We start from the raw sequence: 27,091 nt of genomic DNA on the forward strand, positions 1-27,091 counted from the left end.
GCAATCTTTCGAAAAATGGCTTGAAAGAAGCATTTAATGCGTGGATACGACAGTGACGAAAGTGTGTAAAGTACAAGGGAGGGTGATTTGAGGACAAATCCACAGAGGATTCAGATAAGATCTTGCACCAGTCAGCAAATTAAATGATCACCTGTAGTACATCAGATGTAAATACAAAATCCAATTTATGGTTTAGTAATGCGTAGCGTTGCGTGGAGAACGACTGGAGGATTTTATTATTCACCATAATCTGTTAGTTATTAAAAAAAAAAACTTAGTGACCATCCAGTACTGTTTTTCAATGGAACAGTTATTACCATATGATTAGCATTAGCATTAGCATTAGTAGAGGCATTTGATGCAAGAAAGCAAGCTTATGCAGCATCAGCCAAAAAAAAAAAAAAAAAAAAAAAAACCCACTTCCACTTCACCCCTCTGTTCGTTCAAAATACCTGTCCAGCTGAGCCTTAAACTTATTTAGGCTATCAACCTCCACCACAAGGGATGGAAGTCTGTTCCACCAACCAACCACCCGCTGGCTAAAGGCAAATTTCCGCACGTCTATCCTACATCTGTCTTTCCTCAATGTAATAACTTTTTGTAATAACTGTAACAATGTAATAACTTTCTGTAATAAATTTCGGGGCTTAGAGGGGAACAGGTATCCTGTGTGTTATCAGACACTTAGCCTAAAACACTGATGGATCCAATATCTCTCTATTACAGAAGATTTAGGAGAAGTCCGGTTGGCCTGCCTCCCTAAAATCCACTCATGCACACCTTCTCGATGGTAAGCCCTGTTACGTCACTTAGGTGGCAACGAACGTGTAGAGTGGTTCTCTTCAAGACGCCTGGTCAGCGTGAAGAGGAAAAGACCAAACCCTCCAGCAATGAGAGCACAACAATAAACTCAAGTAAAGGACATTCTTATCAAAACTAAAGAACTAAAATGGTCTTGGGCAGGACACATAGCTCGAAGACATGATGACAGATGGACTAAGAAAATAACAGAATGGTACCCAAGAGGAGGTAGAAGAAAATCTGGAAGACAAAGGCGGAGATGGATAGATGAAATTCATGAGTTTTTGAGTAGTAAATGGATGGCCAGTGCTCAAAACAGAAGGAACTGAAAAGTTGCTGGAGAGGCCTTCATCCTGCAGTGGATTGAAAATGGCTGATGATGATGATGAATAAATTTCCTCAATGATGTAATAACTGTGTGAAGTTTACTTCACAACTGATAAGATATTAGGAATACAAACGGGCCACATTCGATGCTTCTATAGTTATGGACTTTCAAGGTAGCAAATTATCTTCAGCCACTGAGATGATCCAAAAATTGCTCATTAAGGTTACATACAAGTCAACTCTAAAAAAGTATAACAAACGTACATATACTTGGTGGTTTAATGAACCACTCTTATGCAAAGGGTAGTTCATTAAACCACCAAGTATATAGCAGGTATAACCACCAAGGAGTAGATAGCAGGGGTGTGCATTGGATGCACCGCAGCAAGGAGCCCCCAACCTACGGAGACAAAGTCTCTGCAAAAACAAACGAGACCTCGTAGTTCCTTTTGCATCCTGACCCCAAGTTCCTTTGCACGGCCCTGGATATCAACATCTCTGATATTGGCTGTCTGTTGAGGTTGATGTGTTTCTTAGACAGTATATTCCATTCAAACATCTGGTAATGAGAATCCATGGAGTGTTTTTTTTTCAAAATTATCAGAAAGAAAATTTTTCTCTGCTGAGATATTTGGAATTGTCTTCAGAGTTCTGAAGAAACAACAGACTGGAATAATCCAGTGAATCGTATTTTAGACAATTTATTTACTATTGATGTGTGACAATCGATTCTGAGAGACACTAAAATTCGAAATGATAATTCACAATACATTTCTGAATCGTTTGATCGGCCATTCCTTCGAGCAGAAGCGAGTACAGTTGCTAAGACGAGAAACGCTAAGAAATGTCCCTCTATGGATTTGGTTGAGAATGATTGTAACATTGTTTAATAGAGGCTACCTTTCCATCTATTTGTAAATGGCCTTTCTTAGAATTATCCGTAAACCTAATAAACCAATAACAAAACCTAGATCGTATAGACAGATAGCGCTGTTATCTAATCTTAGGAATCTCTTAGAAAGACTCAAGACTTTACATTTACTACAGATTTTACAATCTGCATTATTTACTTTATTTTATAATAAATTCGGTTTTCGTAAAGTAAATAATAACAATCTGCATTATTTACTTTCTACTAATAAATTTGGTTTTCGTCAGTAGGTCTTGTGGCGATGCATTGGTGGAATTTAACATCGAAATACACACTAGCAATTTTCATTGAGTTCGAGGGCGATTTTGACACCATTTGGTGGGATTGCACTCTGGAAAGTCTTCGTTTAGTACACTGCCCCCTAAAACTGTACTGTCTTTTCAGGAGTTATTTTTTGGTGGATCAGTGATTGTAAAATGTAAACACATGCAGATCTCTCGACAGATTTCTCCATGTGCCCTCAGCTATCGATTTTAGGTCCTTTTATATGCAATCTGGTACTGCAGGACTGGACTTTAAAAGCTCTAAGCTGGACATTAAGCAGCCACCCCAAATTAAAATTAAATTAAAATATTTAGGAGTTATTTGACAGCAAATTAGTTTTATTTATGCAATGGTTTAAATATCACAATCTGATTGGGGATTATCTCGAAAACTTTGATATGCTACAAGGCTCACATCTGGTGAGTATGGGCTTGGAAAACCCAGGTCCTGAGCTGGATATCATCATTCTTCTCTTTCTTAGTGATTACTTTTACTTCTGACTCTCTCTCCCCCAGGGTAACTAAGGATTCCTTGCACCATATGGCTAATAATAATAAAAGACGATACTCCTCTCTATTTACTTATGTTTCTGAATCATGGTTGATTAAGATGGATACTGTCAGGTTTAGTACTAAACTAATTTCTATCCAGAGAACACTCTGTGGAACAGCAAAGCAGGCAGATTGACCAGAGAATGAAGGGTTGCTGCAAGTGGGTAGGCGAGGTAAGCATCGCTTACGGGCCGCAGTTCAGGAGGGCGCCATATTTTTTTTTTTTTTGACATATACAGAGGTTTAACGAAGAAATTCGTTAAACCTCTGTTTAACGAATTTCTTTACAGAAAAATTTTCTATTTAGCGATTTTTTAAAAAACCCCCCTAGGTAACTACATTTATAATAGTTTCAGTAGAATGATGGAAATTTCCATATAAAGAACAGATTATGAGAGACTTTACTGGGAACACACTATTCTAACCTCTGGCCTTCAGGAAATTGAGTCAATTGGTGCTGCTGCTAAGCACGAATTAAGAGCCAAGAAGATTACCATTCTGCAACTTAGGGTTACTCTTAAAACCTAACCAACCTCTTGTGCCACATACCCAGAAGTCACGCTGGTCATCTGATTGGTTTTATACAATCAGATGATCAACAGAACTATTCAATATGGCAGGCAAATAATCCATTTGAGATAAATATAGTACATAAAATTGCAGACATGTTAAGTTGCTTATTTGGATGTTTCATATTTATATTTTTCAGTTATAAAATCTTTTTCTTCAAGTACTCTGCCCTCAGGCAGGTTCAGGGCTCCATTAGCACCATGCTTCTCTATCTCGTGCTATACTTTTAATTCCTGCATAATTTCCTCTTATCACCAATCCATCATTCCAATTCTCCATCTCCCAACAGTTCTCTTCCCAAACATCTACCACTCAGTCCCTTTCCTCTACATGCTCTCTCTTCTCAATACATGTCCTGTAAAGTTATTTTGTCTCCTCATTCTTTTACTAACGTTCTTTCTACTTTCCTAAAAATATCATTACTCACTCTGTCCACCCATTTCACCCTTTCCATTCTACTCTACACTCACATCTCGAAAGCTTCTAGGCATCTAATCTCCTCTTTCGCAGTGTCCATGTCTCAGAACCATATAGTACAAGTCCATATTAATGATTTTGCCATTTTGCTTTCTTAATTCCTTCTCAATAGTTCTTTTCTATTACTAAATGCCTCTTTGCCCATAATCCCAGGGGCCCACATCTAGTGAGTATGGGCTTAGCACACCCAGGGTCCTGAGCTGGATATAATCACTCTTCTCTTTTTGACGATTCCCTTCTACTTCTCTCTCAGGGTAACTCAGAAATTTTTTTTGTAGCTGGTACAGCATAAGCCTCGGGCTTCCTTGCACTATGTGGCTAGTAGTAGTAATAATAATAATAATTGCAATTCCTGTTTTTATTTCTTCCAGGCTTTTTCCATTTTCTGTGATTATACTTCCCAAGTACCTGTCCCACTATTATTCCATCTAATGTTACATTGCTTCTTCCTGGCCTCTCTGAAATTAACATTACCTTTGTTTTATTGCTGTTAATCTTCATATTTTACTCCATTACTTAAACAGAGCAAGGAGCTATGCAATTCTTATTAGCAATCAATGTCTAGTCATCTGAAAATCTTTTTTATCTTCTCCCCTCCTACCTTTACACCTCTTTTCAGCTCTTATTTGAATTCTTTCATCAGTGCTTCTGCATATGAATCAAATAGTATGGGGGACATGGAATATCCTTGCCTTACACCCTTACCAATGGGGAAATCACGGAATATTTTCAAGAAAATAGAACAGAGGAAGCATTCCAAAAAATTCTCAATTCCACTAATGCACTTGTGTGCAAAACTTAAGGACCAACACTATCTCTAAAGGTTACAACCACAAAATCCTTACTTAAAGTACTCTTTACTAATGAGTAGATTGTCTCAGCAGCAATTCTGGACGTCAGCTAATCTGATGAGATGTTGGCACAGTATAACCCTGCAAACATTGCTGAAAGGGATCGATATTGCAGTCGAGGCATCATCTTGGATGGACATACACAACTCCATATACTGGAAGGCAGTACTGTAACTGGTGCATGCTACTGTACTGAGGTAATCCTTCCCCATGTGCATCTGTTCTGAGGTGTCATTGGCCAGAGTTCGTGTTTATGGATGATAACGCCACACCCCATCACACTGCAGCAGCTGGTGATATGCTTTTGGAAAGTAAGGACATTGTTCTTATGGATTGGCCTGCCCGTTTCCGCCGATCTAAATTCCATCGAACACACATGGGGTTCTCTGGGGAGACACCTAGCGACACATCCACACGTGCCAGAAAATGTTCACCAGCTGAAGATGGCACTGACAGAGGAATGGACTGTTACCACAAGAACTTATCAACAACATTGTTCTAATTATAGACTGGCAGTGCAAAGCCTGCATCGACATTAAGGGTGGCTGTATCTCCTACCGAGGACCACCGCTTCCCTTTGTTCCATCTTTGGCAGTGATGCATCTGTATCATGGTAGCCAGTGCTATGTTGCCATTTTTGAATAAAGTCACTCTGTACCATTTTGTTTCTTTCATCATTGCTGTACCTCACGAGGTTTCTTGGGTATGCTTTTCGCGTTTTCAAGCCAGTCCTATGAGAAGCTACAGGTGAAAACCTGACTGGTCCTTAAATTTTGCACACCAGTGTAATATGGCTACTATCATTGGCAATGCCAATGCATATTATTTGCCGAATATACTTTTTTTTTTCCGGAAGTAAGCACTGTAAGGAAAAGATTGACAAGACGTCATTTCGATTATGAAAGTAGAGGAAGCTATTCAGGATCCCAACAAAATTTCAAAATTATTATTTTTTTTCTTTCAAATTATGGACAATTTTCTCGTTGACTGAAAGGTTTAGAAATATGAAAGAACATGTAAAAATATTTAAAATATTTTATATTTCTGAATTTAAAAAAAGAATGGTCATATAAAGATTTGTTAAATCTTTGCCAAGGTTTACATATTAAATTAAGTGACATTGATGAGTCTGATATTGATGGTTTAGCATTACTGAAGAACTTAAGAGTGCTTCAAATTTATATTAAAGACAATATTACTCCATCTGAAGTGTTACAATATATTTTTAAAAACAATTTTAAAGTTACTTTTCCAAATGTAGCAGTTGCATTAAAAATTTATGCAATTGGGGGGAACAAAGGGGTGTTCTTATCAAGAAAGGCTCAAGTTCTACAAATAGCAGCACCTGGAGAGTAGGCACCTGCGAGGTGATCTGATTGAAGTGTATAAGGCCTTGAATGGGTTGAGCAAGCTGAATGCTGATGGGATTCTTCCTCTTGCTCATACTAAGAACCAGAGGGTGAATAGATTCAAATTGAGGCAAGACAGTTGTAGAACAGATGTTCGGAAATTTGCATTTAGTCAGTGGGTAGTTGAATGCTGTAACAAACTTCCATCTGTCGTTGTGGAAGTTGATAGCTTAAATAAATTCAAGGAAGAACTGGACAAACTTTTTGGAGCAGATGGAGAGGTGAATGGGCCCCCACTTTTTTGGTTGATGCTGTAGAAGCTTGCTTTCTGGCCACATATGCCACTACTAATGCTAATACCCTTTCTGACTTTACCAGTTTCAGTTGCCTCAGGTGAACGGAGTTTTTCAAAATTAAAATTAATCAAAAATTTACGATCGACAATTTGTCAATGACTAATTTGGCAATAATTTCAATAAAAAATCTTTTGGAACAAATAAACATAAATGAAATAATTAATAAATCCCCATCTCTTAAAGCAAGGTAACATAAATTTGTATAAATTTTTAACATTATAATTTTCCTTTTATTTTATTATTGCGATAGAGTATGATTACTTTAGAATTTAAAGTTTATTTCCAGAATTTCAGAATGATTTTGTTATTTTTGTTTCATTATATTATATATGTGAGATTTGTTGTAATTCCTTTCTTTTTCAATAAATTAATAATAATTATTTGCGCCTTATTTTATTTTTTTAATCAAAATACTTTAGTATCAAAAGCTGCATTACAATTTCTTGCAGGAACCTTGCCCTTGGATCTGACGGTAGCTTTACTGGGCTAAGTTGTATTCAAAGACAAATATCAGCAGAAATTTATGGAATTATTATTAATACTGAAGCAGATATTAAAAAGGAAAAAACTAGATGTTACAATGAATTGATTCATAGTTGGTAAACTAGATGGGATAAAACTACCAAAGGTCAAGTTATTAGAATGTTTATCTCAGAAGTGTCTTTTAGACAAAAAGAACCACAGATAGTTTTCTATGGGGATACATTTATCCTACATCCTTACAGGACACAGCGAATGAAAGAAATATTTCAGCTCAGGTTGTCTGATAGGGACTTTTGTCAGTGTGGATTTTAAGAAAACTAGAAACGTATTCTCTTTGATTGTATTTTCTACTGAGATCTTACAGAAATATTAATTCATAATGTTGGGAATATTGCTCCAGGGCATCAATCAAGTCTTGTCCAGGATAATCAAACTTTAAAAGCTTTGCAGGAATTTGTAAATGAGGAACTGACATGAAGAGCACCAAATAGGATATTTCCTTCTCTTATATTAGAGATTAATTTCAGAATAGCTTGAATATGTTGGATTTGGTTTTGCACTTTTAGATAACTGGTAATTTTCTTATTATAATGAAGAAGATAAAATTCTTTTTTTAACTTAACTGAAGTTTAGTTTCTGGTTTCCTGCCAACTGCAGCTCACAGTGTGATTATTTTAAAGTTTTTAGAAGAATTTTAGCGTTATTGATATAGTGGTTTTTATATGCTTACTTCATCTCTTCATTAGTGTGGGCAATAAAATTATGGTTACCACATTAAGATCCTTCCTGAATCAGCTTACTGAGGGGAGTACCTTGGGCATAGACCCTGCTCCAACCTTTTAAACCAAACTGCAGTGTATTTTTCTATGAAAATAAACTTTGCAGTCTAATTAATCCTTATAGATATTTCATGGGAATTTGACAACTCTGCAAATACATGTTGGATGCTAAAATTGTCTTTACCATCATGTTTGCAAACCCCAAAAACCCCTTTTTGTGGTTGAACAGGGTCTCTACGACCATTTTTGCCATTGGGCGACATTCCAGCTATGGAATAGCCTAAAAAGCATTCCCATGCTTTTTTCAGCACCACTTTGCCTCATTGATAAGTGCCAGAATATGCACGAGGGGACATAAATTTAAGTTGAGGATGGTTGGATGATACGTGTGGAAGTTTGGTTGTTGGAACACACTTTCATCTATTGTTGTGGAAATGGACAGGTTGAATAAATTAAAGGAAGAACTGGACAAATTCATAGAAGGTACGGATGGGAGAAGTGTGTAGTTTTTTTTTCTGCTGTTAATATAACAGCAAAAAACCTACAAATTAGTATTAGTAATGGCCAGATGGTGCAAGGAAGCCTAAGGCTTATTATGCGGCACCAGCCAAAAAAAAAAAAAAAAGTAAATAATAATGAATTAAATAAAATAATTAATAAATAGTAAAAGGAAATAGACAATCTATGCATTTCCCTCCTCCCACAGGTAACTATCTAGCTGACCTTCGAATTTCCCCAAACTGTCAGCCTCTACCACTCATCCAGGTAACCTATTCCAGTAATTTATAACTCGCTGGCTACAATAAAACTTCCTGCAGTCCAATCTAAACATTTCCCCCCGTAACTTGAATTCATGTCCCCTAGTTCTAGAATCATTTATAACCTTGAAAATTTCATCCTTATTCATTTTACTTATGCCTCTCAGAAGCTTAAGAACTTCAAATAAGTCTCCTCTAAGGTACCTAGTTTCCAAGCTGTGCAACCGACATATTTGAAGTTTTTCCTCATATGGACGCCCTTCTGCCGATCTCACCAGGTGAGTATCGGTCTTTAGACTGTTTATATAATTTTGCTTTCTTGTATTATTTTCACTGCTACTACTCCTGATAACAGGCCATGATCCATGAATCAAAAACTTGCCACTATGTATATTGTGGGACCCTTGCTGCTTTTCTGGCGAAAATGAAGACTGGGATCACCTGTTCTGTTTGCTCATTCTACGAGGACCTGTGAGCATTGCCCATAAAACGTGACTTGTCTTGAGGAAGTGAACGTCTGATCAATGAGGAAGACCTGTACTACACATTCTCTGCTTTTGGCTATGATCTGTATCTGTTAACCAGGTAACTGGTACAATATTCTGGAACTATTGTACACTGGTCGACACTACCTTCTCAGATCTTGAACAGCTCCACATGATTTAACTATCTTAACCAAACTGGGACCATCTTCACTTAGATTGTGACCAGTTCCACCTACTGATCTTGAACTCACATCACTTGAACTGCTAACCCTGGTAGGTCCGTGTTGACTCTAGGGAACACTTAGATTGGGAACACTACTGATCTTGAACTCACATCACTTGAACTGCTAACCCTGCTAGGTCCGTGTTGACCCTGTTGACTCTATTTGCAAATTCTAAACCTAGGGCAGGACCACCTTGACAAGCCACCTGATCTCAAGTCTCCCTTGATACGTGACTCTTTCCCACCCTCTCGAGGCCTTTTCCCCCTTTTTGTCTAGGTAGGGGAATTCCCACCCAACCTGTGGAGGATGCCCCTTTCCTTACATTCTACATAAATATCTATCCCCTTCATTCTCTTCAGTACATCCTGTGCTCTCTGTACTTTTTTTTTTTTTTTTTTTTGCCTGGTCTGTCCTGAAAGCAACCCTGGTGGAGACCAGCCAGGCTAACTCCTAGCAATGTGCAGGAACGGGATCCCAGAAGTCAAAAGCCAGAACACACAACAGAACCCAACACATACTTGATATTCAACGCACTTCCTTGCTTTTAGAGATACTGTCTCCAGAGTTCATAGAGTGCAGACGTGGGGGAAACCCCTTGAGGCACCTTACTCCTAACACTATGTGGAAGTATTCTCTGATTCAGAATTGCATTCCACAGATATGTGAGTATTGAGTGCCACTCATGCTTGGGTATGCAGATATGCCAAAAAACTGTACAGTATTGTAAAAAGGTGGTGGAAATGTCAGAAAAGCTGGCGGGGACTACCTGGTTTAATAATAATAAAAAAAATGTCCAGATGGAAAAGGCCAGGTTTTGAAGAGCATGAATGATGCAAGAAATTTTAAGTCATTCATATGACTGGGTAAGTTAGTTTAATGCGTGATGCTTGGTTTTTCTGCTATAAGCAATGTGAGCCACCTTCACTTTACTCTTTCACAAAATCATCATTTTAACTCCCTGTGAGTTTGATAAACTTCCCACAGTGACATGTTTTATTTTTACAAATAGGACTGCACTAATATGCTTAACATTTAATCATTTTTTAACATCGGTTACAAATACAGTAAACCCTCGCTAATCCAGAGAGTAATTGAGGGAGAGGTCATCCGGATTAGTGAAGTAAAAGATAGCCCTAAAAGACAAAAAAAAAAACGTAGAACACAAATAAACAGAAAATTGAATGATATAGGTAGTGCTGATGAAAATAAATTAAAAAAAAAAATCATTGTAGAGCCTTTATTTAAAAACTATAAAAAAGACAATACATTTATCATGTGGCACTGCACGCCAATGCCACTTGATTGTTGCTGAGAATGCCACTTAGAGCTTCCGGCAACACTTCTTTTGGCTTTTTTTAAATGTCTGTCTATTTGATAGACTGCTTTCTTCACTCCCCAAATCCAATTTTAAAGGAAATGTCTGTATAGATTTTTTTGTTTTTTTTTAATATCTGGCACAGCCTGTTGGCCAATACCATATTTCTTCAGCAATTTTTTTATTTCCAGGAACACCATTTTTAAGTTGTTCTACCACTTTGAGCTTGTTAATGATAGTTAAAAAGTAAAATGTTTTCTTTTTATTTCACTTTTTAATTCTTTAGAACCCATAATTATATAAAATATGTTAATTCATGTACATATGTATAAAGAAGTATGCAAATGAAGCGATATAAGCAATAACATCCATCCAACTCAACGATACTGAACAACATGCAAGTCAATGTAATGTATGTTCTCTCTCTCTCTGCGCAGTCATTCAGTGCACAGTTAGTTATTCATTTTCCTTCCCAAATCCCATGTGTCTTTCAATGTTCTGAACTGTGGACAGAATTTTTCATATTTCAATCTGGATTAACTGTAACCAGATTAGCAAGGATTTACTGTAAATACACAAGTCAATTCTATTAAAAATTCAATTCAATTCAATTAAAAATTTTCACATTAGTTTTCTGCCACAACTTGCCACTCATATCAGTAGATATGATATATCTATCCATGTTTGACTTAATACGGCAAATCGCTGCCTTGTCATTCCCATTTTCCAAAGTGTTTGTACATGCACACGTTCAGCTTTCAAATTTCTCTTTCTCATGGCTGATAGTGCACCCTCCTGCCATGTTTTTTCTATGGCGTCCTAGCCTTCTCTTAAAAGGTATGATATATTCCAGTGTATAATGATCTTTGATGCATTGAAATATCATCTGTAATTTTAAGGATGGCTGTATGCAATGAGTCCTTTAAAATTCTATACTTCAGTTAAAGACATAATCATGGTTACAAGACATGTATTAATACTGATATACCCCAATTTATTATATGATGTTATTAACAGATTTTACTCTAACACACCCAGAGGCAAAACTATTAATTCTGGGTCCCCCCCTTCCCTGCAAGATTTCTGTATGGCTCTACATGATTGATAATAATCATGCATACAGAACCAGCCATTGACTTCATGTACTCTTCAGGGTGGCAGGCACTGCAGCATGGTAGTTTCATCACTCAACATACCACTACACAGTATGTAAAAGATTTCAAAAAATAAAAGTAAATTTCACGGGACAGTAATGCATGTTGTGCACAGTGGAAATACAAAATGTTATTTATTTTTATTTTTGTTTAGTAGCTATGACATATTATATCCAGCCACCACTGATTACAAGAATCCTTTGCAATGTTGCACAAGAACGAAACCACCCATCAAAAAATATTAGAAAGACTTAATATCTGCAGTTTCCGATGAAATACTGAAATTTCAAATATGGCCCATGCCCTTAAATTATTAAGACAAAGCAATTTTGAGAATTATGCTATTAATAATATTTGAAATTACTTCAGTTGCAACACCCAATATTTGGTATTTATATTGTTTTTGTTAATATTGAAACTGCAAACTGCTATCTTCAGAATTTATTTAATGAGCAATACAGTACATGATACAAAAACCACATTAATTTGTAAGTCAATCATAAAAGCATTATGATGACAAATATGTCAGGAAATTTACACAATAGCTACTTAAAAATAAGACACACCAGACAGTGGTTAATATCTGACCCATTTTTTGTAGTCATAATAATTATGCAGTATCCAATAAAACAGTCAAATGACCTTTTTCTTTTTTAACAATTAAATGGCAATTCATATACAGTAAAGGCGAGGTGATCTGATAGAGGCCTTGAATGGTTTGAGCATGGTCAGTGCTGATGGGATTCTGCCTCTTGCTCAGAATAATCACCTGAGAGGGCATAAATTCAAATTGAGGATAGATGTGCGGAAATTTGCCTTTAGCCAGCAGGTAGTTGGTTGGTGGAATAGACTTCCATCCCTTGTTGTGGAAGTTGATAGCCTAAATAAATTTAAGGCTCAGCTGGACAGGTATTTCGAACGAACAGAGGGGTGAAGTGTTAAGTGGTTTTCTTTTTTTTTTTTTTTTTTTTTTTTTTTTGGCTGATGCTGCATAAGCTTGCTTTCTTGCATCATATGCCTCTACTGATGCTAATGCTAAAGGCTTTATTAGCCAGAATGCATGCATTAGGTTTCTGAGGCACTATTTATCAATCTTGGAATAGGACCAGGGTATGTCTGTCAGGATCAAAAATTGATGACATTGTAGAGCAGATATCTTTTAAGGGCACAAAAGGTGATATTGTTGTACACACTGGCACTAATGACATTACGAGTAGGAGATCTGAAGACTTACTTAACAGGTATAGGTCAATATCGAAAAAAAAGTCGCAAGTTAGGGTTAAATTTGAAAGTATCTACAATTCTACCCAAACCTGATAGGAGGGAGTATATGATGAGAGCCTTGTCAATCAATTCAGCCCTGGAGATAGTCCAAGGCTCATGGAGTACAATTTTTCTCAGCACATGTTAACAGGAGAGATTGTTTCTACAGGGATGGGATACACTTAAATAGAAACGGTGCAAGAATATTTGCTGATGCTATCGAGGCAGTGTTAGGTAGGTAGTAAAACTGCTATCTTGGGGAGATTCACACACTAAGAGATTAACGATAGTTGCAGGCAGGTGGTGAAAGTGATTTATGCACTGCTTCTACTGGAAGGAGCAGCAGCCTGGCTGGAAAGTAAGGTGCTGGGGATTTCAAGGACTGCTGGGAGTCATCATGGAACAAGTAAATACATGGGCTGTGGTAGAGTAACCAAGAGGTGTTATATTCCTAACACCAATGTTAGGAATATAGTAAATACATTTGATGAATTTGTGGTGCTGGTAGAGACATCAAAGGCAGATATTGCTGGGATATCAGAGACATGTCACACAGATAATGCAGAATTGGAATTTGTGGAGTATAATGTGTACAGAAAGGGAGGAGGGGTCATGCTGTTAATTAAGAAACTAAAAATCTAAGGAAGTGCATCCATTTGACATGGGTGGACAGTGCAGCGTTGAGTCGTTTGGTGTGACATAAGCACTGGGAAAGCAAAATTGAGAGTAGGAGTGTGCTATATGCCTAATGACTCTGATGAGTACAATGAACAGAGAAATAGTGGGAAAGTAAATCAGATTTACTTTATAATGCCTTATAATGGGGGATTTTAACTTCCCAGATCTTCAAATAGGCCTCTGGGGTTGGGAATATTCATATTCATAACTGCACAATCCTACACCAACTGTTATTAAATAAAATAAATAAATAGCATTGTGTTATATTAAAATAATAATGATTCAAATAAATGAAATAAATAGAATGATATCATTCCATCTGATAAAAATGATAAAAAGGTAACTGTCTGTATAATAAAATATGAAATTTTAAACCGCAATAAATAAATTACAATAAATAATGTACATAAAACACAGGATAATAAAACTGATAAAAGCACTAAAACACTGTAGTTTTCAGAGATATCCACCTCCTTTTTCAACAGCGAGGTTTATCGTACACTATATCCTTAAATATCAGCAGGCTCACAGTTCTCAGCACGTGTTTCTACAGAAGAATGCAGTTATTAACTTTATAGATAATGACTGGAAATTGTGGATTGGACACTTGCACACTAGCAAGACTTTTGTGGATTTATTGAGTGATTGTTTTCTACAGCAGCACGTTCGAGAGGCAACCAGAGGGAGTAATACTCTTGATCTGATTATTAGCAGTGATTATTCGTGCATTAAGAATCTGCAGATAAAGGAACCACTAGGTGGCAGTGATCGCAGTGTACTAATGTGGAGATTTTCTCAAAGACCTAACTACCATCAGGGGTAAAGGGAAGGGTTTTTGCTTTCATAAAGGTAACTACAGTGGTCTCAGTTTTAAATTCTATACAATAGGACCAACTGATGATGTTACCAACAGCAAATTCGAAATGGGAAGCATTCTTGGAATACTGCTAGGCTTTTCATACCAACTAAAAATACTGTTCAAGATTTAGTCCTGAATGAATGCCAGATGAACTAATGAGACTCATGGCAGAGAAGAAAAATGCATTGGATGCATATAAATTATCAGGCGACACAGAACCTTATGGTAAAGGAAGTTAGGCAGATTATGAGAAATCTTGGGCAAAGGATGCAAAGAAAACAGTGAAGACTTTACTTGTATAAACTCTAGAAGGAAGGGGATAAATCAGATTGGCTCACTTGACATGGTTCGGTTGTTGATGATTCTGCTCAGGTCGCTGGCAAATTGAATGAGTATTTTGCATCTACATTGACATATGAGGAGTTCTGTAGGGAAGTGGAGGCTAGAAGCTTATCAAACTATAAGGAGTTTAAATGATTTTGTAAAAACTGAGAAATTGTTGAAGTTAAACATAAGAAAGGCACCTGAAGGTGGATGGGATCTATCCAGTTATATTACAGGAGGCAGCAAAGGAAGTAAGCAGTCCCATAGCCATGATTATGGGGGCATCCTTGTGCTCACGAGAGGTCCCCACGGACTGAAGATGTACAAATGTATCAACAATTCACACAATGGGACTGAAAGGTGACACGAATAATTACAGACCTGTTAGTTTAACTTCTGTTCTGGGGAAAATAATGGTTAAAGAAGCACTGCAAGATCATCTAGACAAGACTGCAGTTATAGTTCAGACATAGCATGGGTTTCTTAAGGGAAAGTCTTGCCTACCAATCTGATTGGATACTACGATGCAGCCACAAAGGGACTGGATGCAAAAAATAATTTTGATATCATATATTTGGATTTCAGTTAAGCTTTTGAAACTGTTGCACATGGAAGACTACTGTACAAGTTGGAGCAGTATGGCATTAAGGGCAAGTTGCTGCTATGGATAAAGGGATGGTTGAATGCTAAAATAGACAGGTAATCATCAATTGACACTGCTTTTCATGGACTTTTCATATTATTAGTGGTGTCTTCCAGGGTTCTGTGTTTGGCCCATTGTTTTTTTCCTGTATTTATTAATGATATTGATGAAAGTATATCAAGTATATCATATGTACAAGTTTTAGACAATATGAAGGTTGGTAGGTTTGTTAATGACAGTATGCTACTCACACAAGACTGGAAAAGTTGATAGCTGAGAGGTGGCAACTGAAGTTTAACATTGAGAAATGCAACGTGCTGCATATGGGTAGCAGTAACCCCAGAGTAACATACCAATGGTGCAGTACTACACCCTGGGTAGTGGAGAAATGAGAAAAAAAAAAAAAAAAACACTTCGAGGTAATTGTGAAGTCAGATATGAAGTTTTCTGAGTAGCACACACAGGCTATGAGAGAGCATGGGGTCCTGTCAATGATGTTTAGGAATTTTGATAAAGGGATGAGGCAATTGTTAGGCCACATACTGCGTACAGGTCTGGAGGCCTCATTTTAGGAAAGATATAGAGCTGCTGGCATGAGTACAGAGAAGGGCAAGAAGATTAGTGAGTGGAACAAAGGGGTGCTATTTCATAAATAATTCTTGCTTTTGCTTGAATGGTCATTAGGCTCCGGGGACTTGCTGTTGTTTGTTTGTTATTTTGGTTTTTAGGAGCATTGGCAACTAAGGCTCCGGGAATATGTGGTGGTCACTCACTGACCTTTCCATATACTCCGAATTTGGTGGCGACGGGCTCGAACCCCTGTCTAATCAAGAAGCGTGTGCAACGCACTGCTCCTTCTCACCTGGCTACGGAGGCGCCTCGGGGGACTTGCTTCTGAATCTGATTTTCCTTCTTAGATATAGCACCTGAATGTCGTTTTGTGATCACTGTTGATCTTAAACGAGTTGATCCTTTAACATGTTCTTTTATACGTGCACTGTCCTTTAAAATAGTATTCACTGTCGAAGCAAAACCTAATTCTGTGCAATAGATGACAAACTTTGTCCTGCTTCGTACTTCTATATCAATTTTGTTTTGTTTTCTAGCACTGCCAGCACTTGCACTTTCCGTTGGCCCCTTTCCCTTCAACTATTGTGATAAGTAAATAGAAATGAGGAGAAGATTCTGAAAATTTGTTTTTTATATGATTGAAGATTTCACTGGAGAACACACATTTCACCATAATAATGTAAAAACCCACACAATTTCAGTTATCAGGATTACCGCAAATGCAATAAGATCGAGTTGACTACCTGTTTATAATTAGATGCACTAACAGAAAAGCCCAATAAACCAGAAACTGCAAATTGTTTTTATTGTTTTATGGTTGTGACCTCCAGAAATGTGCTTTAGAAACATATCACAAAGGCATTCAAAATTGTTTCTTATAACCGAGCATATGATAACGATGAAAGCATAGTGCAATTTCCATTACAAAAACAGCCTTTTAGAGAGAAGCTTAGTTATATAGCAAAAATTTCAACTTCCGAAATCTTGGAATGAATTACCAAAAAAATAAATAAATAACAAATGTGTTATTGGGTTCACATTACGATATTTTCATAATACCCCATTTATTTCTACAGGATGTAAAATACGTTTCAACAATTTTTTAAAGTTTGCACTGGCCGGCAAAAACACGTAAAGTCGAATTTTCATATGTCGGGTATTACTTAAGCCGGTGAGTGCCTGTATTATGAATGTAAATATTTTGTTCTTCATCATATCAATCATATAATATACGTGTATAATAAAAAAAATACATACAGTGTATATGTGCTTAATTTTTTTTAATTTGGTTGTACCAGAGCTCAGAGTAACACATCAAGTAACACTGGCATCTGTTTTTTGTAGTGCTCTAAGATCAACAGATTCATCTGAATGAGATTCAGAATCCACATCACTTAAATAGAATTCTATTTCGGTAATGTCCTATTATAAAGAGCTGATTCAATGTCATCGGGCTTCAACATATTGTCCATTCCTGTTCCTTTTCAGTTCTGATGTCCCAGGCTTTGGTTACGTTATAACTATAACTTTTGTGTAAAATTGTTTTCCTCTAAAATTTTAGAGGAAAACAATTTTACACAAAATTTTATTAGTAGATAACACACTAAGGATAATGTTTTGTTTTTCACAAACTAAAGAATTAAAATTCATGAAGCAGATAAATTTTTACCTTATCTTCTTGTGGAAAATACTCAAGTAGATAAAATATCTTCAACACAAGAAAAGAACACATTAAACTGTTAACCACGTATAGGTCTCTAATCATTCACTTTACCGGATGGGACTGATTCCCTTGAGCACCAGCTATCCTAAGAAACTTCAGAGGGAACCAGCTACTAGATGGTTTGATTAGCACATCAGAATTGCAGTGGACCTCCACTCATTTCTTCTGGCTTTGTCCTGCCAAGGTATAGTTCACCATCTTTCAGGTCCCGTGAAGGAGTTTGGGATGGAGAGGATGCCAGAAACTTTACTCCTCTGGAGACTAAATATGAGTTTCACCACCTCAAGCCTCCAATAAGCAAAGTGGTGGTACTACACTGTTTGATCAGTCATCTATCACCTAGTCTTAGTATTAGTATTATATTAAAGTATTACATTATTAGTGTTATATTATATTAGTATTAATAGTGGTACTAGTTAGTGTTAGTACTACCACATATGGGTTGAAGAAGATGGAGGAAGGGGATGCCTGAAACTTTGCTCTGTGGACTAAACATGGTTTCACCACCTTCAAGCCTCCAATAAGCAAAGTGATGGTATTGCAACAGTTGATGAGAGACATCTACTACCTAGTGTTAGTATCAGTACTAGTAATGTATTAGTATTATATTATTAGTGTTATATAATTAGTAGTGGTACTAGTTAATATTAACTAGTAAGTTTTTTGTTTACTAATTCATATTAGTATTAGTAGCACTACATGCATGGGTTGAAGGAGATGGGGGATGCCTAAGGCAGATTCAATCTTCCATTTAGGGAAGGAAGTAGCATTATAGGAAAATCGTTCTATTTACAGATAACACAGAAGCAGAACATGCAAAAACATGCTTTTCAAATAATCTTGGGGGAGAGTTGCTCTCCACTCCAGATCCGTTCTTAATCCTAGCTGATGAAAACAGCATTTAAAAGATTCATTGCTTAGACACTCCTATTCTTTCCATGCAAAGGCATCTCTTTTGGCCATATCATGTCTGACTAGAGATATCTCTGCAAAAAGATGACGAGAAGCACACTGTACATAGTTTTGGTTTGTAACAGAACTGCCACTGACAGTTCTCCCCCAAGCCAAAGCAGTCCTGCTACTTTGAACTTTTTGCTTTGCTGCTCTGGTTTGAGGCATGGTTTTAGCATAAAGAAAGAAAACATAAGGATTCCATGGGAAAACATCTTTTGTCTTGTTACACACAGTGGTGATATGCATATTTACTTCCCTATAAACATAGAGAATTAAGTATACAATCTATATATGATACTGTGTACTGCTTTTATGGATTTAACCCTGAAGTGAGCATACTGTTCACACTGCCTCTCAAATTTAAATGTTAAAATATCTATCAAAATTATATCACAGTGAATTTTAATATAAGCCCAACAGTCTTTTCAATTTCAATCTACATAATTTTTTTAACTGCAGAACATTCCAGGGAGGGTTAACTAATAAATTTTTGCCCAAAATGCACTGGGTGCCTATTCATATACCGTATTTCCCCATGCGTAAGACGCTCCCATGTATATGATGCACCTTAATTTCGGGGCCCGAAATTTGAAAAAAAAAAAAAAAAAAAAGTATTACATAAAGTTATTGAATTCAAGTTTTATTTCATCATAAAATTCATACAACTCATCACTGTCAAAACTCCCATCCATTAGCTTGTCCTCATCTGTGTCTGATGACAAGTCACTGTCTTCATATATTGCCTCGTCCTCAGTTCCATCTATGGCATTTGAAATGCCACACTTCTTAAATGACTTGACAACAATCTCAATCTTGATATTATCCCAGGATCTTTTCACCCAGGTACAAACTTCTCCTATAGTTTGTTTCTTCACTCTTCCTGCTGGTGTTAAATTGTCCCCAGAAGACTTCATCCATTGGTTCCATTCGTCTCTCATGGCAGCTTTGAAGGGTTTGTTAATGCTGACATCAAGTGGTTGGAGCTGGGATGTCAAGTTTTGTTTTTTGCTCTACAGCAATCTTCTTTGTATTTTTTGTTAGGTGTGCCCTGAACTGATCAAGCACCAATAGGGCAGGTTTGCATAAGAGCCCACCTGGTCTTCTGCTCCAAACTTTCTCAAACCAGATCTTCATCCCATCCTGATCCATCCAACCCTTGTCATGAACGTGGACATTCACTCCTCGAGGAATGTCTTCTTTTGGCATTGTTTTGCGTTTGAAAATCAGCATAGGAGGCAGCTTGGTTCCGTCGGCATAACAAGCTAGAACAACTGTATAATGGCTCTTTTCCTGCCCACTTGTCTTCACAGTTACAGTTTTCACCCCCTTCTTATCAACAGTTCTGTTACTTGGGACATCAAATTGAAGGGGGAATTTGTCCATATTTGCAATCTGTCCCAACTCAAACTGATGTGTCTTCCGCCATTGAATGACAAAATGATGAAATTCAAGGACCTCCTGCTCATAGCTTTCAGGCAAGTCTGGTGTGTGTACGCATGCTTAGTCCATTCCGTTTCATGAACCTGAGGCACCAATTGTGTCCTCCTTTGAAATCAGTAACTTCTTTTTCATCAGCAATTCTTCTTGCCTCATGCTGAACCATCTTTGTGGACACAGGAATTCCAATTGTCCTTTGCTCCTCAATCCATATCTTCAATTCCCTCTCTAAATCAGGCCATTTTGCTGACTTGCCTCTAATGGCCTTCTTCTGCCGTGGCGTTTTCAGTAGGGTTTCTTATTTCCGTAGCCAGTCTCGGATTGTTTTCTGTTGGAGGAGGACCAAACTTACGTTCAGCAGCACGATTTCCATTCACTTTTGCAAACTGGATCACTTTTAACTTGAATTCAGCACTGTACGAAAATCTTTTCTGAGACATTTCTGGGCAGAACGTGGCAAAACGTAACCTAATACACCGATAACAAGTGCGAAACAATGAGCGCAAAGACAAGCACGAAAAAGCGGGAAATGCAAGTAAAAAAAACCTATAAGACACACCCAGTTTTTAGACCCCAAATTTTTCGAAAAAAGGTGCATTTTATACATGAGGAAATACGGTAATAATTTTCTTGTAAAGTATTGTTTTCTACTTTGATTTCGCCTGCTCCACAACACTCTACATTAGAAGTATGTATATTCAAGGAAATAATATATTTTTTTGGTTAACAAGACTATTGTTACCAGGTGTTATTTGTTCTTATTTTGGAATAAAGAAGAAAACTGTAACACACCATTTTCACAAAAAGATGATATGGGCAGTTTGCCTGACCATGCCACCTGTCTTCCATGCTCACATCAGCATTAAATCAAATACTTTCAAGATACAACAAATGACTGGAGAGATGTTTTCAAACATGTAAAAATGTACACACGCACACATACTGCAGAATTAAACTATTCAAAATTCTTAAACTAAATTCTTTTGGCTTATAGATACCATACATAAATTTCAGTACAGCCATTTGGTTAACCCTCCCTGAAAAATGGGCAGTATTTATAATACAAGCCATTTTCCAGGGAGGGTTAACCAAAGTGTCCTTTTGATTTTATATCCACACAATGGTAATCAAACTTCAATTGTAAATGTTTCTCATTAATCAATGTGTAATATTCTATGTGCAACAAGATCTTCGGGTTGTGAAAATATCTTCCCACAAGTTTCACAAGTAATTGTCTTCTTTTTACAATGAGCAATTTTATGTATTCTAAAGGTGTCTGTACGTGAAAATGACTTGCCACACACTTCACATGTAAAGGGTTTCTCATTACTGTGCACACTCTTGTGCAACTTAAAAGTGTCTGTTCGTGAAAATGTCTTACCACATATTTTACACACGAACGGTGTCTCACTACTGTGAATACTGATATGTCTTTTAAGATTTCCTGCATGAGAAAATGTTCTGCCACATGTTTCACATGTGAAGGGTTTCTCATCAGTATGAACTCTGCGGTGTGTTTTAAGATTTCCTAATTGTAAGAATATCTTACTGCATACCTTGCACATGAATGATTTCTCATTAGTGTGAAGATTTCTGTGTGTTTTAAGACTTGATGACTGTGAAAACAACTTGTCACATACTTCGCATGAAAAAGGTTTCTCCCCAGTATGGACTCTCTTATGTGTTTTAAGATTACTTGAATGAGAAAATGCCTTTCCACAAGTTTCGCATGTAAAAGATTTCTTGTTAGTGTGAACAACACTTTTATGTATTTTACAACTATCTGATCGTGTAAATGATTTGCCACAAGTTTCACAAGTAAAAGGTTTTTTCCTAGTATGAACTATTATATGTCTTTTAAGATTTCCTTCAACTGAAAATATCTTACCACAAATTTCACAACTAAAGGGCTTCTCCTTACTGTGAACTGTTCGGTGGATTTTAAGGATATCTGCCCTAGAAAATGACTTTCCACAAATTTCACACGTAAAAAGCTTCTCCTTAGTATGAACTCTTATGTGTGTTTTGAGATTGCTGGATTTGGAAAATGTCTTACCACAGTCGTCACATGCATATGGTTTCACAGTACTGTGAACAATTCTTCTATGTCTTTTAAGATTCTGTTCTTTTGAAAATGTCTTGTCACATGTGTTACATGTAAAAGACTTCTCCTCACTAAGAACCATTCTGTGCTGGGCAAGATTTCCAGTACATAAACCTATTAATTGATTTAAAGGATTTCTTATTTAAAAATTTAATTCAATGCTTTTTAATAACTATTACTAAATTTTCAATCACTGATACTCTGCAATACTGGTTCTGTAACTGAGGACTTGAATTTGCAATCCAGTCTTCACCTGTAAATAAAATATGTCAGATGTATTATGAAATTATAACAATATGACCAACAATGATATACATTAAATGCACTATGTTTTTACAGCATATAAGCTTACTAAATTTTTCTTAACCATACTCAAATCAAAGCTATATTAGAATTAGGGAATCATGAATCCCTTTCTTTTTCTACTGTTTTAAATACAATTGTGTATATAATTCAATTGTCACAAATTGTGTAAATTATTTGGTATATTCATTTTGATACATTAAAACACAGTTGTTTTAATGTATCACTTTTCTGACCATACTTGAAGTTATCAGGCCATACCAAAGGAGTGCACCCAAAGCTGATCCTAAGGGACTTCATTTCTAATGTTAGACCAACCTGAAGAATAACCATTAATCACAACTATCTACCTCCTGCCCTGCAGCCATCCTGAAATCTCAAAACGTTCCAGTTCATACAGTAATCTGTATGAAATGGAACATTGAGATTAAGTTGGAAGGATTAAGTCAAATGCTTTGCTAAAATCCAAATAAACAATGTTAAAATTGCTTCCTACATCCAGCTGATGAGTAACTGTGTTACGCAGCTGTTAGCATGATCTTCTCTTCACAAACTGCACTCTCACTCCCCCCCCCCCAGTGTAATGATTCACTCATAATTAACCTTTATTAGTTCAAATGCATTCTCTCCCCTCCTTTTGAAAGTCCATTTGAACCTAATGGTTCAAACGGACTTTCTTACCACCAAAAGCCTTACTTCCCATTAGGTTTGAAAGTTTTTTTTAATAAATACCCAGCTGTAATACCAGTATTACTAATTTCATATCTGAGAATCACTCATATAGCCTTGCCTCACTATAAGGGCTGTGATGGATGCATACACATATATAAGTTAACTATTTCTTGGCTCTGTCTTCTTATTGTTATTTGGTTTTTAGGAGCATTAGCAACTAAAGCCATATTGTGCCGAGATATGCGGTGGTCATTCCCTGACCTTTCCGCATCCTCCGTATTTGGTGGTGATGGGCTCGAACCCCGGTCTAATCAAGAGGCGTGTGCTACGCACTGCTGCTCCTTCCCACCTGGCTACGGAGGCGCCACTTGGCTCTGTTCTCAAACTGTTTTCCAGTGGTGACTCAGTGGCCACTTAGACATGGTTCACTAGTGAACTGCAAGTAAATTTGGAAACAACTGTGGTTCAGAGTGGGCAGAGGAAATGAAAGAAACCGCTTTACAAATTTTTATCTTCAGCAAAGAAAATTATGCACCAAAACTCATCATTAAAGGTTGAAGCCTTCTATAACTGGATAATTTTTCTCTTTTTTCTAACCAAGATTCATGTAATGCCAAACAACATGAGGTTGGAAATGACTATGAGAGAAAGGCTCCATTGGAGAAGAGACCATCACCAAGTTGTGATTTGAGGTGCCTAGAGGGCCACTCACCTTGACTGTGTACTAAGTAGGATTGTTTGTAAGAAAAAGATGAAGCATGTTGTCTGTGTAGTTAGGACAGGACTGGTAGGAAAATGAACCATCTGTGCGATATCATTAGTGACTGCAAAAGCCTCAGCATCTTGACCAGCTGGGCCCATGTGACTAGAAAACAGGAGCCAGCTGGAGTTGTGAACATTAAAACCACTAAGGAGAAGTTGGACTGGAGAAAGTTAAGTTCCAAAGAGAGGAAGTGAAATAATGAAATTGGGAAAACGATAGAGGCAGCAGATGAATTTGATGGAATGTGGTAGAGAGATTCTAAGATAAGGAAGATCGAAAAGAGGAGATTCCAAATTAGTCTCTGACAAGACATATCAGAGTGGACATATGCACAAGTACCACCTTTGAAGCGAAAGGATTCATATAGCAAATAATTTGGACAACTGAGACGGGCAGTGATTGAATCAACTGATAATTGGGATTCTGTCAGAAAAAAATTATGTGGGGTTTGGCAGACTAACTGGAAATGAACGTCGTTGAGTTTGGAGCTGAGATAACATACAGGGTGTCTCAAAAATATTGGTACAAACGTTTAGGGGAGGTAGGTAACATCTAAAGGAATATGAATCGCATAGGAACCCATAACCGGAAACGTCACGGGAAAGTAGTAGCAGTGGCACAAGAAGCAGAAATGACACAAGACAGTAATTAGTGACAAACATGTACATAATATTAACAATGGAGTACAAGATGGATGCATTTCATGATGTTACAACAGATGCTCGAAGGTTCCACCATGAGACACGATGCATGTGTGACACCGACGCAGCATGGATTGGCAGGCACGGTCAAACACACCTGGAGTTTCTTTGACAGTAGCAGCAGTGCAGACGAGTCTCACCACGAGATCCATTTCCGTCTCCACGGGCGATTCATACACGATAGATTTGAGGGTCCCCACAGAAAGAAATCAAGGCTCGATAAATCAGGTGAGCATGGGGCCAGGCAACAGGTCCACCACGGCCAATCCATCGATGCCCAAAACGCCTGTTCAAATGGCCACGAACACACCTTCCATAATGGGCAGGTGCCCTGTCATGTTGAAACCAAATGCTGCGTCTCACATTTGCTGGAACATCGTCAAGTAACCCTGGTAAAACTTGTTCAAGAAAGATCCGATATTTAGCGAAGTTCATGCGGGATGGTAACAGGTATGGGTCGACTAAGCAGTCACCGACCATACCTGCCCACACATTTATTGCAAAGCAATGTTGTGCCGCATGGGGGGCGCACACTGTGTGGGCCTCCTGCTAATCCATACACTAGGTGCATGTTTGCCAGCTCATAGTTCATATATCGATGCATGCTCTTCGTGCAGTGCCTACTTCTTGAATGAATAAACCAGAAATTTTCTCTCTCGCGAACTGATGAACAGCGCTGGGTACCGACTTACGGTGACGTTTCCAGTTATGGGTTCCTATGCGATTCACATTCCTTTAGATGTTACCTACCTCCCCTAAACGGTTGTACCAATATTTTTGAGACACCCTGTATATTTGTGAAATGAATGAGGAAGTGTTTGGGAGATTTAGATCTTTTGCAGATAAGTTTGTTCTATTAGTTTGACAATTCATGATGTATTCAGTAATAAGAAAAGGTGGGAAGGACATGTACAAAGAACGAAATTTCTGGATAGGGCATATACACAGCGAGAATATATCCAGCTCTGTGACAGTGTGGCCTCGACAATGCCCCCTGCATACACACTACTTGGACCCCCTCCAGTCACTATATGACAGAGTAGAGGCAGCGAGATTATACACTAGCTGATCCAGATGCCTCCTTAGAGAGTTACTAGATAGGTTCGGCCCGGTGGACTATCTAGCAGGCTGGCTGCTAGACCTTCGATAAGCAAAGTGGTAGTATTGCACTGGTTGAAGAGTCAGTTACCACCTAGTACTGCCTGGAAATGCAGAGAGGCACTATTGCTCTGTGTGGTGTGGGTGCCACACGACCCCTGCTTACGTTGGTTCACACCTGGGTGGTCATTTGCTGGGTGGACATTCTGCATTTCAGGACTTGCACATTGGGGTTATACCCAGGTCTAACCAATCTACAAGCAGAGGATTTGGCTGTCACATATTGACTGGACTTTGCCAAAATTTGGTCCATTTGACTTGCATGTCACCTGAATATCAATTTCAATGTTTTAGACTCCCAAGGTAGCAAGCTCAGCTTTACATAATTGAGAGAATGTTTGTGACAGCCTCAAGGACTAACTACCAAAAATGATATCACAGTAAATGCTTCGACTGATAAATTTAATAACATTAACAAGTATAAAGTGTATACATTAGAAGTATTAAAAATAAAATTAAATATTTACATAATAAATTCTATATGCATATACAGGCAACCCTCGTATAACACAGTAGTTAGGTTTCCTGTAAAATGTTGCGTTGTTCAAAACCGTGTTATACGGGGCTAAGAAAAAGTACAAAAAAGGGGGGAGTTACGTTCCAAAAGCTAACTAAAATACGCTATTTCGTTAACAAAATATTAACAAAACTAACAAAAGAAAAAAAAAAAACCCATTCTAGATTTCATGTATCTTCTTTAAAAAAATCTGTAATCTGGGTTTGTTTGCTTTTGCTTGATAAATCTTTGTGAATTTCATCGTATGGAACTAAGAAATTTTTGAAACTCCCTTTTGAACTTTGGGCTCCTTTCATTCAAGAATCTGCATTCAAAAAGTAAGATTCTAATTGTTCAGCTAACTTTATGCCTTCCCGTATGATTTTCAGTGTAAAATTTTGAAGTTTAGAATTTTCATCTGCGCTACCATCCTCTGAATTGATTTGGTTTTACCTCCGATGCCATTTCCACCATCTCCGTTTTTCCAACCTCTCTTTCTACCAGTAATTCTTGAACGCCTTCAGTAATCTTCCTTTTTTTTTTTAAGAGCATAGGCAACTAAGGCCATGTTACTCTGTGTATGTTGTTTATAAATTGCACGTTTCCTGAGGTCGATTGTCTGTTTGGCTGGATGAAAACCTGAGATTCTGGGAGGAAGAACCATGCAACACTCGCCTGAGTCTGACTAACCCAGCCATGCTGTGAAAAAGATCCATAAAAATTCCTCCCATCATCGACAGGATTCGAACTATGGTCTTTTCCAACTGG

This window comes from Mastigoproctus giganteus, chromosome 14, assembly GCF_048544385.1.
Source record: "Mastigoproctus giganteus isolate SK-2022 chromosome 14, ASM4854438v1, whole genome shotgun sequence".
Taxonomy (NCBI): domain Eukaryota; kingdom Metazoa; phylum Arthropoda; class Arachnida; order Uropygi; family Thelyphonidae; genus Mastigoproctus; species Mastigoproctus giganteus.